The following is a 15347-nucleotide window of genomic DNA, read 5'->3' as shown; positions in this document are numbered from 1 at the left end:
TGTGTGTGTGCATTTTTCTTCCTTCTTTTTGTTTTCTTTCATCTTTTTTTGAATTATCTTTTTGTTTTTTATTTAGCTCTACTGAACTTCTGATCATTTTTTCTTCAAAAGAGAAGACTCTTTTGTTCTTCTTTATGTGACTTAATTGTTGTCCTGCAAATCCTCAGATAAACCCGTAGTTGACAATTAGACCATATCCCCCATTGTGTACACACTTAATCTACAAATTTATTACTCAATTCAAAATCACTGAGACTTAAATTCCTTAATAGCAGTACTACCTCTTTATTCCTATATAATATTTTAAGCATTTTTACTTTTAAGTTTTTCACATCTCCTTTATATCACTCCCCCTCTCTCATTATATTCACGTTCTTCTCTAAATAGATTTTTTTGTTTCTGCACAATATTATTAATTTTTACTTGTCTATTTTTTCCGGTCACTTTTCCCTTTCTCTTTCTTCTTTTTTTTTCTCTCTCTACTTTCATCCTATCCAACCAATTTCCTGCTTTGAGATTAGGAATTAGTTAACTCTCCCAGTGCCTTCCCACATCAGTCTTTTCCTATTTTTAACCCACATCTCTCCCTAACCCTAATAATTTCTGGTTTTCCAAATTCTCCTTTCCAGTTCATAGCCAATTAATATACAGTTGTTTGATGTTGAATAGATGTATCTGTTGAACTACATTGTATCTGTAGACTATTGACTGTGCAAATTCAGACTTTGGTTGATGCTTGCCTTAAGAAAGTGTTCTACCACAAAACTGGTGCTATTTTCATCTCAAATGGGCAGAGTAAGCCAGAAAAACACAAGAAAATGGCAAGTCCGGGAATCTCAACTCCCACTCTTGATAATCAGGGGACAGAACAGATAATGAATAATCCAGAGGAGAGTTCCCAAATAGCTCTACAAAAACTGCTGGCAAACATGATAAATAAAAAGATTGAAAGCATACAAAGGACCCTGTATGAGTGTGATAGGGAGAGAGAGGAGGCAATCCAAAGGTTTATACAGGAATATCATGAGCGTGAGGAAGCTACTAAAAAAACCTGATACAGGATTTGTGTGAGCAGCTTGAGAATACTCAAAGAGAAGGCAGGAATGGCGTGAAATGGCTGAGAATACTCAAGGAGAACTACAGGAATGGCATGTGCGGGAGGAGGAGGAAGCTAAGCAAACAGTAAGAGAGGAATTGAGAGAGGAGGATGAGAATACACAAAGATCATTAAAGGAATTCATGGGATCCATCAACAAAGAGCAAAGGAAGTCAGGGAGACCACAAAGGGAATGCTGAATGGAACCCAACAAAAGGAATGGGAGTCCAAGGAAACCATAACCAATCCACTAAGTCCTTTGAAAATAAACACTAAACAACAAATTAAGGAAGTAAAGAAGTTCATACAAGATTTAAAACAAAGCTTCAACAAAGAATTTGAAGCCATGAAAGCTGACCAATTAGAAGGAAAAAAAAATAAAAACAATGTAGAAAGTCTGGATAGCAGGTTAGACCATACAGATGATCGAATCTCGGGAATTGAAGACAGCCTAGATATTATAGAGAAAGAACATACAACCAGCCAAGACAACTCTACGAAAAATGATAGATCTATCCAACACTTGGAAGACACAATCAGAAGGCCTAATCTAAGGATATTGGTTGTAGAGGAACACCTAGAAACAGAGGTTAATGGTCTAGGAAATTTGTGTAACAGGATCCTAGCAGCGAACTACCAAACATGCAAAAAGATAGACCTATTCAGATACAAGAAGCTTATAGAACTCCAAATAAACCAGAAAAGAATAGTACATCACACTGTCACATTATAATCCATACAGGATCAACTCAGAGCAAGGAAAAGATCCTTAAAGCTGTCAAGGAGAAAAGATTAATTACCTATAAAGGGAAACCAATTCGAATCACCTCAGATTCCTCAGCTGAGCCAATCAAAGCAAGAAGACTCTGGAATGATGTATGCCATGCCCTAAAATCAAACAACTATCAACCAAGAATATTGTACCCAGCCAAAATCTCCTTCATAACTGAAGGCCAAATAAAAAAATTCCATAGCAAAGAAAAATTGAAACAATACATCTCCACCAAACCAGCCCTACAAAACATTCTTAAGGATTTCCTACACATAGAAAACAAACAAGACCACAATAAAGGCCAAGAAACTGTGCCCAAATTGAGAATCCAAGAAACATAGGAAGAACCCAGTTTTTGCAGCCCCCAAGAAGGTGGATAACATGGCAGGAATTCCCAAATCCCTCTCAGTCAGATCTATCAACATTAGTGGATTTAACTCTCCAATTAAGGGACATAGACTGTCTAGTTGGATTAAAAAACAAGATCCTACTATCTGCTGCCTTCAGGAGTCACATCTTGCCCTTAAAAACAAACACATTTTCAATGTTAAAGGATGGAACAAAATCTACCAAAAAAAAAAACGGCTCACATAAACAGGCGGGAGTTGCAATCCTAATATCAGACAAAATAGACTTCAAATTAAAATTCGTGAGAAGAGATAAAGAAGGACGCTACATACTAATTAAGGTATGTCGCCTTCAGGAGGATCTTACAATTCTAAATATTAATTCGCCAAAAATCGGAGCACCCAAATTTATCCAAGAATCACTACTTTCCCCCAAATCCCACATAGATCCAAAGACATTAATTGTTGGGGATTTTAACACATCACTCTACCCACTAGATATATCAAAACGGCAAAAACTCAACAGAGAAACCGCAGATCTAAACAGCTGCATAGATCAACTAGATTTAACAGACATCTACCAAACATTTCACCCAGCAGCATCAGAATACACGTTTTTCTCAGCAGCACATAGAACATTTTCTAAAATATACCACATTTTAGGCCACAAATTCATAAACATTGAAGTTATACCTTGCATTCTCCCTGACCACAAGGAAATAAAATTAAAACAACACCAAAAGCCACCAAAAAGTCTGGTAACACATAGAGGCTGAACAACACACTGCTGATTCACGAGTGGGTCATGGATGAGATTAGAAAGGAAATTCAGATGTTCATGCTATTCAACAAAAATGAACACACAAATTACCTGCTCCTCTGGGAAACAGCAAAGGCAGTACTCACAGTCAAGTTTATAGCTCTGAGCTCCTACATCAACAAATTGGAGAGATATGAAACCAACAATTTAACAACACATCTAAACCTCCTTGAAAAAGAGCGGCTGGATAAACCCCAATCCAATAGACTGAAAGAAATTATTAAAATTAAATCAGATTTAAATGAATTAGAATCCAAAAAGTATAGAAAGAATCAACAAAACAAAGAGTTGGTTCTTCGAAAAAATTAACAAAATTGACAGACCCTTAGCAAATCTTATCAGAAAAAGAAGAGAACACACACAAATAAATAAACTCACAGATGAGAATGGAAACATCACCACTGAAACAATCAAGATTCAGAACATTACAACGGAATACTTCTCAAAACTTTATGCTAATAAGTTTGAGAACTTGACAGAAATTGACCTTTTCCTAGCAGATATTGACATGCCAAAACTAAACCAAGATGAGTTAAACCATCTTAACTGGCCCATATCAAGCAATGAAATAGAAACAACAATAAGAGACCTCCCAGCTAAGAAAAGTCCAGGACCAGATTGTTTTACAGCAGAATTTTACAAGGACTTCAAACAGAGCTCACACCAATACTTCTTCAAGTCTTCAATGAAATTGAAAGAGAAAGTGCAATACTGACCACATTCTATGAAGCCATCATAACCCTCATCCCAAAACCAGGCAGGGACCCATCAAAGAAAGATAACTATAGACCCATTTCTTTGATGAACATTGATGCAAAACTTCTCAACAAAATTTTGGCCAATCGACTTCAACAATTCATCCAAAAAATCATACACCACGATCAAACAAGATTCATTTCTGGGAGGCCAACCTGGTTCAATATACTCAAATCAATTAATTTTATTCAGCACATCATCAGAAGCAAGAATAAGAACAACATGGTTATCTCAATAGGTGCAGAAAAAGCATTCAACGAGATCCAACACCCCTTTATGATGAAGGTTTTGGAAAAACTAGGAATCCATGGGACATTCTTCAATACAATAAAGGCTGTATATGACAAACCTTCAGCCAGAATTATAATTAATGGTGAAAAACTAAAGACATTTCCTCTTAACTCAGGAAAAAACATGGATGTCCACTCTCTCCACTACTCTTCAATCTAGTAATAGAATGCCTAGCTACAGCAATAAGACAAGATGCAAACCTAAAGGGGATCTAAATAGGGAAAGAAGAATAAAACTCTCCCTCTTTGCAGATGACATGATCTTGTATTTAAAGAATCCCATAGGCTCCAGTCCCAAATTACTCAAGCTGATTCAACACTTTGGCAAAATAGCAGGGTATAAAATTAACCCCCCAAAATCAATGGCTTTTCTGTATGCCAACATTCAGAAAAGTGTGGCTGAAATTAGGAAAGCAACTCCATTTGTAATAGGCCCACAAAAATAAAATACCTAGGAATTAACTTCACCAAAGAAGTGAAGGAACTCTATGATGAAAACTTTAAAATCTTGAAAAAAGAAATCAAAACAGACCTTAGAAAATGGCAAAACCTTCCATGCTCCTGGATTCTAAAATTTTACATCGTGAAATGGCCATACTTCCCAAGGCTATCTACAAATTCAATGTGATACCTATCAAAATTCCAACCTCATTCTTCAAGAAATAGAACAGGCAATCCAAAAATTATTATGGAACAAGAAAAGAACTCGAATAGCAAAAACCCTTCTCAATGGAAGGAACACTGCTGGAGAAATATCAATACCAAATTTCAAACTCTACTATAAAGCCATAATAATCAAAACTGCTTGGTACTGGCATAAGAACAGAGCTCAGGACAATGGAATAGAATTGAAAACCCAGAAATGAACCTACAGACCTATAACCATCTAACCTTCGATAAGGAAGCTAAAAAAATAGAATGGAAGAAAGACAGCCTCTTCAGTAAATGGTGCTGGCAAAATTGGTTAACTACTTGTAGAAAACTTAAGCTAGATCCTTATCTATCAGCCTGCACCAGAATCAAATCCAAATGGATCAAAGAACTCAGAGTCAAAGCAGACACTCTGAAAACATTACAGATGGAATAGGAGAAACCCTAGGCCTCCTTCGCTCAGGCTGAAAATTTCTTAATAGAGACCCGGAAACACAACAAATCAAAAAAAGGTTTGACAAATGGGATTGCATGAAGTTGCAGAGCTTCTGCATGGCAAAAGACATAGCTAGCAAGATCAATTGAAAGCCCACGATTTGGGAGAAGATCTTCACTAACCATACAACAGACAAGAGTCTCATATCTAAAATATACTTGGAACTCAAAAAATTAAATCCCCCAACAACAAATCCTCAAAGAAACAACTGCACATTAAATAAGTGGGCTAAAGACTTAAAGAGACACTTCTCTGAAGAGGAAAGAAGGATGGCCGATAGACACATGAAGAAATGCTCAACCTCACTAGCCATGAAAATATGCAAATCAAAACAACATTGAGATACCACCTCACTCCAGTTATAATGGCAAAATTCAAGAACTCTAACAACAACAAATGCTAGAAGGAATGTGGACAGAAGAGAACCTTACTTCTTTGTTGGTGGGAGTGTAAACTTGTTCAACCACTTTGGAAAGCAGTATGGAGGTTCCTCAAAAAACTTCACTTAGAGCTCCCCTACGACCCAGCTATCCCACTTTTGGGCATTTACCCAAGTGTTTACAAACAAGACCACACTAAAGCTACCACCACAACTATGTTAATTGCAGCCTTATTTACCATAGCTAAGATATGGATCCAACCCAGATGCCCCTCCGCAGAGGAATTGACCAAGAAAATGTGGTATATATACACAATGGAATTCTATACCTTCATCAGAAAGAATGACTTTGACTCATTTGTTAGGAAATGGAAAGACTTGGAATTAATTCTATTAAGTGAAGTAAGCCAGGCCCAAAGAAACATAGGTTCCATCGTTTCCCTTATTTACAATATCTAGTATATGTATGAGTCAAGCAGAAAATGTGAAATAATGTGATGTTAGGAAAATGAACCCTTAGATATGTATTTTAATGTTGTTTTTCTTTAATGAATTTGTTTTTATCGTATTTATAAGATTATTTCTTTGTTGCTTTGTGTGTCCCTCCCTGACAGTTTAACCCCTGCTTTCAGTATATTTGATGTCGGTATAATTTGTGGATGAGATGGGGAAAAAAAAAGTCGTTTAAGGGTACAGGTGGACCTGTTGCAACAATGAGAAGTACAAGTTGTTAGGTCGAAAACGAACTTTTCAACTTTGGTTCGGGGTGGGGGGGTGGGAAGATTGTCTGGGGGCATTGGGCGGAGGCTGGGTAGGGATGTGAATGGTAAACAAAGGAGGCTGCAATGCTTGATAAGAAATGTACTCATTATATTGCCCATGTAATTGTACCCCCTCTGTACAGTATGTTCACAAAAAATAAAAATTAAAATTAAAAAAAAGAAATAAAAAAAAGAAAATTGGAACAACAAAAGCTAAATTTAAGAAGTGAAACACTTAAAAATTATGTAGGTTTAAAGAAATGATACCGAGAAAAAAAATTATAGCATGAGAGGAGGGGAGGGATAGAAAGAAACATGAAAGCAAAAAAATAAAATATTAAAATTAATTACATGGTAATTATGTAGGTAAAAAGTGATGATACTTCTTTTAAAGAAGTTAAGCCTAAGAGGGTGTGAATATAGTAATAAATTTCTGGTTTAAGTATGTACACAATAGGGAATAAGCTCTAATAATTGATGACAGGTATATATCTTGGGATGAGCACAACAGCAATTAAGTCATGCAAAAAAAAAGAGAGAAAAAAGTTAAAAGAATAAAAAAGGACCAAAAGCTCAAAAGAGATTAAACACACACACACACACACACACACACACACACACACACACACACACACACACACACACACACACACACTCCAAAAATAAAAATTATGAGAAAAAAAGGTTAACAGAAAACACTTTAAAAAAATTAAAAATTTAAGAAAAGTTTCAAAAAAGAGTTCCTTGATTTTTTTGTTTTTTTTTGGAGGGTGAATGGGAAGATCCTGTATCACCCTGTGTCCATAACGAGTCTCTTGGTAGAGTCTCTGGTCTGCTTTTGGTGTTTGGTTTTCCAATTGCTTGATTGGTTTCTTGTCTCTTTGGGCAGGAAGAATCTGCTATGTGTTAGGCATGTTTTTTGATCCTCCTCCCAGGCTAGTTCAGTGGGAGGGAGATCTGCTTGGAGTAACACAAAAGGGGAAGATGGCTGTTTCCTCTAGTTTGGAGATGCTGTGATGAGGCTTGGTTCTGGGTAGGGTTGAGGTCTTTCAGCAACCAGTAGTTTTCCCTGAGGGGCTAATTCCTGACACACTCACAGAGCCCAGCTTTGAGCTTTTCTCGGGGTTTATGTTTACTGAATTTCAATTGTTTGTCTAGGCTGTTGTAGGGAGAGGCAGTCTCTGGCTATGATTACCTGGTGAAGAAAGTCACTACTCTGTGGGTGGAGTTTTTCTGCCTGGGTTGAATGACTTTCTCCTGAGTGGAACTGACATTATAACTGACATCATAACTGTCCTCATAAACCTATTGTGTGATCGTGGTATTTCCCCTGCCAGGTAAGTATGGGAAGGGATGGAAAGGGGAAACAAATGAAAAGGCTACAATGCTTGATAAGTAATGTACTCATTATCTTGCCCCTGTAATTGTAACCCCCTGTACAGTATTTTCACAATTAAAAATTAAAATCTATTGTGACCTATTGTTACATGGTAAACCTATTGTGACCTCATCACCATTATAGCATCACCAACTAAGTATAAAATCAAAATATTATTATAACTCGATATGGTGACATCATATTGCCATTGTGATATCACTGTTCCATTGGGTTTTCAAACCAATTATCACCTCATTACATTTTACAAAACTCGTGGCCTTAGAGCCTATTAACTTGTGAACTTGCACACTTATGATGCATAAAAGACAAGACAATCCAATGAGGCACATTGAAGATAACTTTATTTACACTAGAAATGGGCCTCCATTTACCTTGTCCTGGACTGTACACTTAGTGACAGCCTAACCCCAACCACCAAACATCATAGGCATAGTTAATTGGTTTGCAAAACACCAACCCCCCAAATTATCATCTCCACGCTCCAAACTTCAATAGGTAAGACTTTTTACTTTTCCCTTATTCCCTCCTTCTTTATAGAGTTTTCCTTCATTTCCCTTTTTCCCTTCCATCACTTCCTTCTTCTCTTTAGGACTCTCCATTACACTTCTCTGGACTGGTGGCCAATTGTCTTCCTTCCCCTCCTGCTTTCCCTCAAATTCCTCTTCTCCCACGTCTTTCCCCTCCTGCTGTCTCACCACTTCCTTCCTTGCAGGTCATTCCTTGATTTTCTCCAATTCAATTGCTCTGACCATGCAGCCTATATATAGGTTGAACCCCTCCATCACTCCAGTGGGTTTCCTACCTAACAATTTTCCACCATTACTTCACAAACTGCCTATTCCCCAATCAATTCTTCACAGTACGTTATGTGTGGATGACATCCTATCCCCTCCAGCAGCATGCCCTTCTCACTTGTGTGGCATGCCACATGCACTCCAGTGGCCAGGTCATGGGGTAACATTGATTAGTGTGCCCTGCTCATTATTAGGACCATGCTCCTTCATATATCCCCCAATGTTTTTCATGTCCAGTCAAATCCTTGATTCCTCCTAACCAAATCCTAAGAATTCCCTTCTCTCCACCCAATGAACAGGCTTAAAAGGTAAATTTAATAGAAAAAAAGGTAAATTATAGAAACAGACTAGTTAGCACTAATTACCTCTGTCTTATCCTTAACAGTCTATCTTGCAGCCTTCTCTGTATATTGGTCCACTACCTATTCCACTTGAGACTGATGGATCCAATGCTGTTTTCGTGCTAATTCAGTAGTCGACAGTGAAGTTAGCACCACCAAATAAGGTCTTTGCCACTTCAGTTCCAATTCAGGAGCATGATGAATTTTTACCCACACTAGCTGTCCAGGCAAGAAAGAGTGGGTGGAGTTTCTTATTTTTTTTTCAATTCCATTTCTTAGTTTATTTCACTTATCTGGGGTCTAGTTTTTTAATTTATTTGTGAAATGAGACTTGCTATAGAATAAACTAAACTACTATCCTCAAAGAAAATTTCCTTCCCACTGGATTTAATTCCTTTTTTATATTCGTAACTTTTATTTTCATCCTGTTTATTTTTAAACACTTTTTATTATTATTATATTTAAATAGTTGTACAAAAAAGTTACCATTCTACAAAAGAGTACACAAATACAAGGTGTCTGAAAACATTGTCACCCATTCCTCCTAACCCTTCCCATTCTCACATTTTTTGTAAATTTGAGATAGGTGATTACATATATTTCACATATTTCACAGTATTGTGGAATTGTGATACTTAGTTAAAGTCACAAACACATTTTAACCTTGACAAGGCAAATTATTGTTATCATATTCCAAAGTTTGTTAATTCTATGAGCTTTTACATTCCAAATTATTTTTCCCACCTCAGGTGATATCTACATTTTTTCCCTTTTGCTTAATGTAGGCTATTCCCTCTTGCCCTCTCCCCCTCTCGTTCATCTCTTTCCATCACTGTGTTTGGGTTGCTTAGTTATTTTTCTTCTATGTCCAGTACAGCTGATGGGCCCCTTTGTTGTATTTTGTTCCATTTTCCACTTATTGTGTTCCTCCTCCTGGCTTCCCTCCATTGCGAGAATATTTCTGCTGACTGCATAGTCAAGAACATGGAGACATTAATGGTGATACAACAAAATGAGTGGCTGTCCATTGTTTCTCGAGTCCTGTTTACTTTGTCATACCTTCTTGCATTTTGGCTTTAGCATCCACGTACAAGGTAGACCCTATGCCGTTTGTCTCATTGTTCTTGGCTTATCTCACTCAAATAATTTTGTCTACTTCCATCCATTTCCCTGCAAGTACCTTCATATTGTCCTTTCTAAAGGATACATGATTTTCCATTGTATATAGGTTCCACATTTTTTTGGATCCACTAATCAATTGTGGCTTTTCTGTGTTTTTTCCAAATCTTGGCTATTGTAAACAGTGCTGCAGCAATCATAGAGGTGTGTATGTCTATGTACACTGGATCCTGTTGTTCAGAGTAGATGCTTAGGAGTGGTATGACCAGTTCATTGGACAGGTCAATATTTAGGTTTTGTAAGTACCTCCAGACTGCTTTCCAAAGTGGTGTTATTAGTATACATCCCCACTAGCAATGTAGTAATGTTTCTTTCTTTGTATCCCTTCCAGCATTTGTCATTGGCTGAATTTAGGATGTGGGCCATTCTGATTGGGGTAAGGTGGTATCTCAGAGTTGTTTTTATTTGCATTTCCCTTACAGCCAGGGATGATGAACATTTCCTCATGTATTTCTTTGCCGTTTTTATCTCTTCTTCTAATAAGTCTCTCTTTAGCTTACTTGACCATTTCAAGATTGGTTTTTTAGGTTTGTGAAGGGTTAGTTTCTTGACTTCACCATATATAATATAATGGATATTATAATATAATGGATATTAGACACTTGTCTGTTATATTGCTGGTAAATATTTTTTCCCATTTCTTCCCATTTCCTGGTAATCTCTATGATTCTTTTTTTTTGGCTTTTATAGTTTTCATGAAACAGATCTTCTATATCTTTAGTTAGGTTAACTCCTAGACACTTTTTATTTTGAGGTTATTGTAAATTGGGCTGTTATTTGATTTCCCTTTCTATTTGTACATTGTTACTATACAGAAAGGCGATTGGTTTCTGTGGGTTAATTTTGTATCCTGCTACTTTACCAAATTGGCTTATAAGCTCTAAGAGTTTGGGGATGGAGCTTTAGGGATCTGTTATTTATAAAATAATGACAGCTGCAAAAAGAGATAGTTTATCTTCCTCTCCTATGTGGATCCATTTAATGTCTTTCTCTTGCCTTATTGCTCTGTCTATTAATTCCAGAACTATATTGCAGAAGTGTGGATAGAGTGGGCATCCTTGCCTTGTTCCTGTTTTTAGGGTAATTGGTTGTATTTTTTCCCTATTAAGTATAATATTGGCCTTCGATGTGCCATGTAAGGCTTTTATTATGTTATGAAATGTTCCTTCTATTCCTATTATTTCCATAGCGTTTAACATAAATGAGTGCTGAATTTCCTCAAAAGTCTTTTCTGCATCAATGGAGATAATCATGTGGCTTTTGACCTTGGATCTGTTGATGTGATGGACTAGATTTATTGACTTACATATGTTAAACCATCCCTACATCTTTGGAATGAAACCCACTTGGTCATAATGTATCATTTTTTTGAAACGTTTCTGGATTCTGATGGTTGCAATTTTATTGAGGAGCTTTGTATCTGTCTTAATCAAACAGATTGGTGTGTAGTTCTTTTTTTGTTGGGTCTTTGCCTGGTTTGAAGATGAATGTGATATCGGCTTCATAGAATGAGTTTGGGATTACTCCCTCTGTTTCTATTTCTCTGAAGAGCTTGAGGTCTTATAGAATTCTGTAGTGAATCCATCAGGTCCTGGGCTTTTCTTGTTGGAAGATTTCCGGTTACTTCTACTATCTCACCGTAGGGAAATTAACATGTTTAATTGATTTCTTTCTTCTTGGTTCTGTTTGGGCAATTTGTATTTCTTATTTTTCAGGGAGAAAAAAAGTTGATTAACTGAACTGCTGCCCACACCATGTATGGTGGAGAAGCATGGCTTAAAAGGAAGGGGGCGACCCACCTCTGCGCCAGAACTTATCTAGGCTAGGGAAAGGAAGAAGTTGGCCAGGTGGGGAAAAGGGTGGACACACTGGATCTCGATGTGACCTCAGGGTCTGGGACCCTCCTAAGGTCAGATGGGAGGTTTGTGACCAGAGGTGGCCCAGGATGTGATCTAGCAGGAGGAGAAGGTGACTGCTTCCAGTCTGCTAGTTACCTATGTAACAGATATTGGGTGGAAACTTAGCCAAGAAAGAGGGAGGTGCTCCTGTTCAGACCTTACATTCCAACCTTCTGATAATTATTAAAAAAAAAAGGTGAAGATTCTCTCTGGCTATTTCCTGCTTGCAAGGGGTATCAACAGTAGGGGTAAAAGGTTAAAATGAGATCCCCTCTGAGAGAAAGCAGCAGGCAACTGCTGTCACTTGGGCAATGAGTCCTTTGATGAAGTCTGGAAGAAGCAAGTCTGTTGGACGAAGTATGGAGAAGTCACACGAGGCATTGAGGGACTGAAAAAATACTGTAGAGCAAGTAAAGGGCAAGAGGAAGGACTTGGGGCTGAAAATGTTGGTAGAAATATCCCTAGCTACTTCTGACATCTGGCGAATAGGTAGAGAAGAAATCAAGTGACAAAGGCAAGAATATAAATTCCTGTCCAAAGAAAGGTAGACAGGTATGGTCATTAGATGGGAAGTCTTCTTACTTCTCTTAACCTCCCTGCTCTGGTTACTTTTGAAATTGCAGCCACAAAGTGGCTGATGTGGTATCATGTCCTCTTACTCGTTTCCATGTTCCTTTGTTCTGCAGACTGGCTGAGTCTAAGTGTCATTGGTAGGAAGTTTTTTGCCAGTTGATATTAAAGGAGGTTTGAACTTTATTACTGGGCACTATCCCTGAGCACTTCTGCTCAAGGCTAGCACTCTACCACTTTGAGTTATAGAAACTCTTGCAGTGTTTTCTGGTTGGAGATAAGAGGTCAGTCCAAGCTTCCAGCCTGGCTTTTTGCAGGTTAGTTGGGAGATGGAGTCTTAGGGATTTTTCAGCCCAGGCTGGATTTGAATTGCAACTTTTGTCACGAAAATCCTTTGTTATTTCCAATTAAAGCAACAAGGAGATCAAATAGAATAAGTAGAGCTTACCTGGTCCTTATCAAGAATTGAACAAATATTCTGCAATGACACAATGGGCACAGTTATGCCCAATATTTTAGAATACAGTCAGTACTAGCCTAAACAACACAAAACAAAAAAGGCAAAACAAATCCTAAAATTTTAGACAACAATGTTCAGACATCTTTGCTAACAAAGCACATCAGATGGTTGGGCCTCAGTTACCAGAGTCTGTGAAAAGAGCAACTTGTTAGCAAGGCACATTTGAATAGATGGATGGAGGAGAAGAAAGCTTGGTGGCAGGGTAAGGATTGGAAGGGGCCAAATCCTTCACCTACCATTTGGCCAAAATGGCAAACTCAAGATGGCAAATTTTTTAAAAAATGCAAAGAAAGCCTGAACAAAAAATCAAGCTTAATTTGGCTAGCCTTTTAGAGGGAACCTAGAATGAGTCCCCTGGACCCAGCCCATGTCACACACTTCATGGCACAATATAAATAGTTGTAGAAAAGGAATGGAGAGATATAGAAAGTTGGACATGATTAGCAGAGAGTAAAGAGATCCTGAAAGTGAATAGTCTTCTGACCATTTACCATTGCAGAGGCAAAAATTGTCTAAATCTGAGAACAGCATAAAAATATTAGGAGCTCTGGCTATCCAGGGAGAACAGGAAGCATTTCAGAGGGGTTTCATGGCTCGGGCATGACTTGTAGCACCCCGTTAAATGAGTAGGCCAGTCAGTCTGGTGAGATAAGGGGAGCTGACCAGGCAGAAGCGATGTCCCTACTTCCCCTAGAGCAGTCTAGAGAGAAATGGCCAAGATCGCATAACCAAGCAACCTCGGGTTCGGAGGTGACCAGCCTTTCCGATTAAGGTTATAGGAACTCTCTAGCATGGTGCCACATCTGAACAGAGATAGAGCAACAGAGAGCCGTAGAGAGTAGTTTCACTCACCAGAGATGAGAAGTGGTGTGGACATGGATGTGAAGGCCAGCAATGGTATTGGTGAAAAGTCTTGCGTGGCGTCTCAAAGCAGTTTAGTTCACAGAAAAGGAGTGGTTAGGATATTCTATCATTTCCAACTCAAAAACACCATCTGAGTTACAGAATCATATGTAAGGAACATTAAATAGGTAAGTTTCATTCGGTAGCCTATGAAGAGAATACTACACACTATTAAGGCAGGAAAAGAAGTTTATTTAACCAACTGCTGCCCCAACCATACATGGTGGAGAAGCAGGTCCAAAAAGGAAAGGAGAGATAGCAATTTGTATTTTTCTAGAAATTCATCCATGTCTGCTAGGTTTTCCTTCCTTTGTAAGTAGAGTCTGGAATTATTTCTTTATGATTGTTTGGAAGTCTTGGATGCTTGTAATTTTTCCTGTGGTATGTCTGATAATATTGGTTTGGGTCTCCTCTCTTATTTTGTTAATTTCCCTTGCCAGTGGTCCATCAGTCTTATTGATTTTTTTCTTAAAAACAGTTTTTTGTTTTATTAATTTTATTTATAATTTTCTGTCTCTATCTCATTAATTTCAGCTCTTATTTCGGTTATCTCTTTCTGTCTAGCAACTTTAGGTTCAATTTTTTTTCTTATTTCTCTAGCAGTTTTAGTTGTATCATAAGATTGTTTACTTAGTCTCTGTTTTCTTGATATGTGCACTGAGAGCAATACATATGCACCTCAGGACTGCTTTCGCTGCGTCCCATAGGTTTCTTTGTGTTGTTTCTTGATTTTCACTGAATTGTAGGAACTTTTTAATTTCTTCTTTAAATTCTTCTGTGACCCATGTATTGTTCAACTTAGTTCAGTTTAATTTCCATTTGTTCAATTTTTTTGTACTTTATGCCTTGTTATTGAGAACCAGTTTGATTTCACTATAATCAGATAGAATACAAGGTATTATGTCGATCATCTTGTATTTGCTTAAATTCCTTGTATGAACTAAGAAATGATCTATTGTAGAAAAAGTGAAGGTGTTGGCAAGAGTTAGACTCTGCTGGTGTATATGCCTGTAATTGTAGCTACTCAGGAGGCTCAGATCTGTGTATTCAGGTTCAAAGCCAGACCAGACAGGAAAGTTCATGAGGCTTTTCTGGGGTTGTTCAATACCATACCCTGGGTCAGGTCTGGGGTTGTTCACCACCCTTGCCACCATGAGATGGGCTGGGCTGCTCATGCAAGCCAGTAGGGAGAGGCGCTCCCCACCAGCAGGAGTGAGGTGTTAACCAGTGCTGTTGCCTCAGGCTGGACTGGGCTGCTTATATGGGCCAGTATGGAGAGGCACAAACCGCCATAGGTCTGGAGTTGTTCACTGCAGCTGTCCCCATCCCAGTTATCACTGCCGCCCCGGGCTGGTTTGGCTTGTTCCTGTGGTCT

Source organism: Dipodomys merriami, unplaced genomic scaffold (assembly GCF_024711535.1).
Source record: "Dipodomys merriami isolate MVZ:Mamm:240054 unplaced genomic scaffold, mDipMer1.0.p SCAF_113, whole genome shotgun sequence".
Taxonomy (NCBI): domain Eukaryota; kingdom Metazoa; phylum Chordata; class Mammalia; order Rodentia; family Heteromyidae; genus Dipodomys; species Dipodomys merriami.
This window is presented reverse-complemented; position numbering follows the sequence as displayed.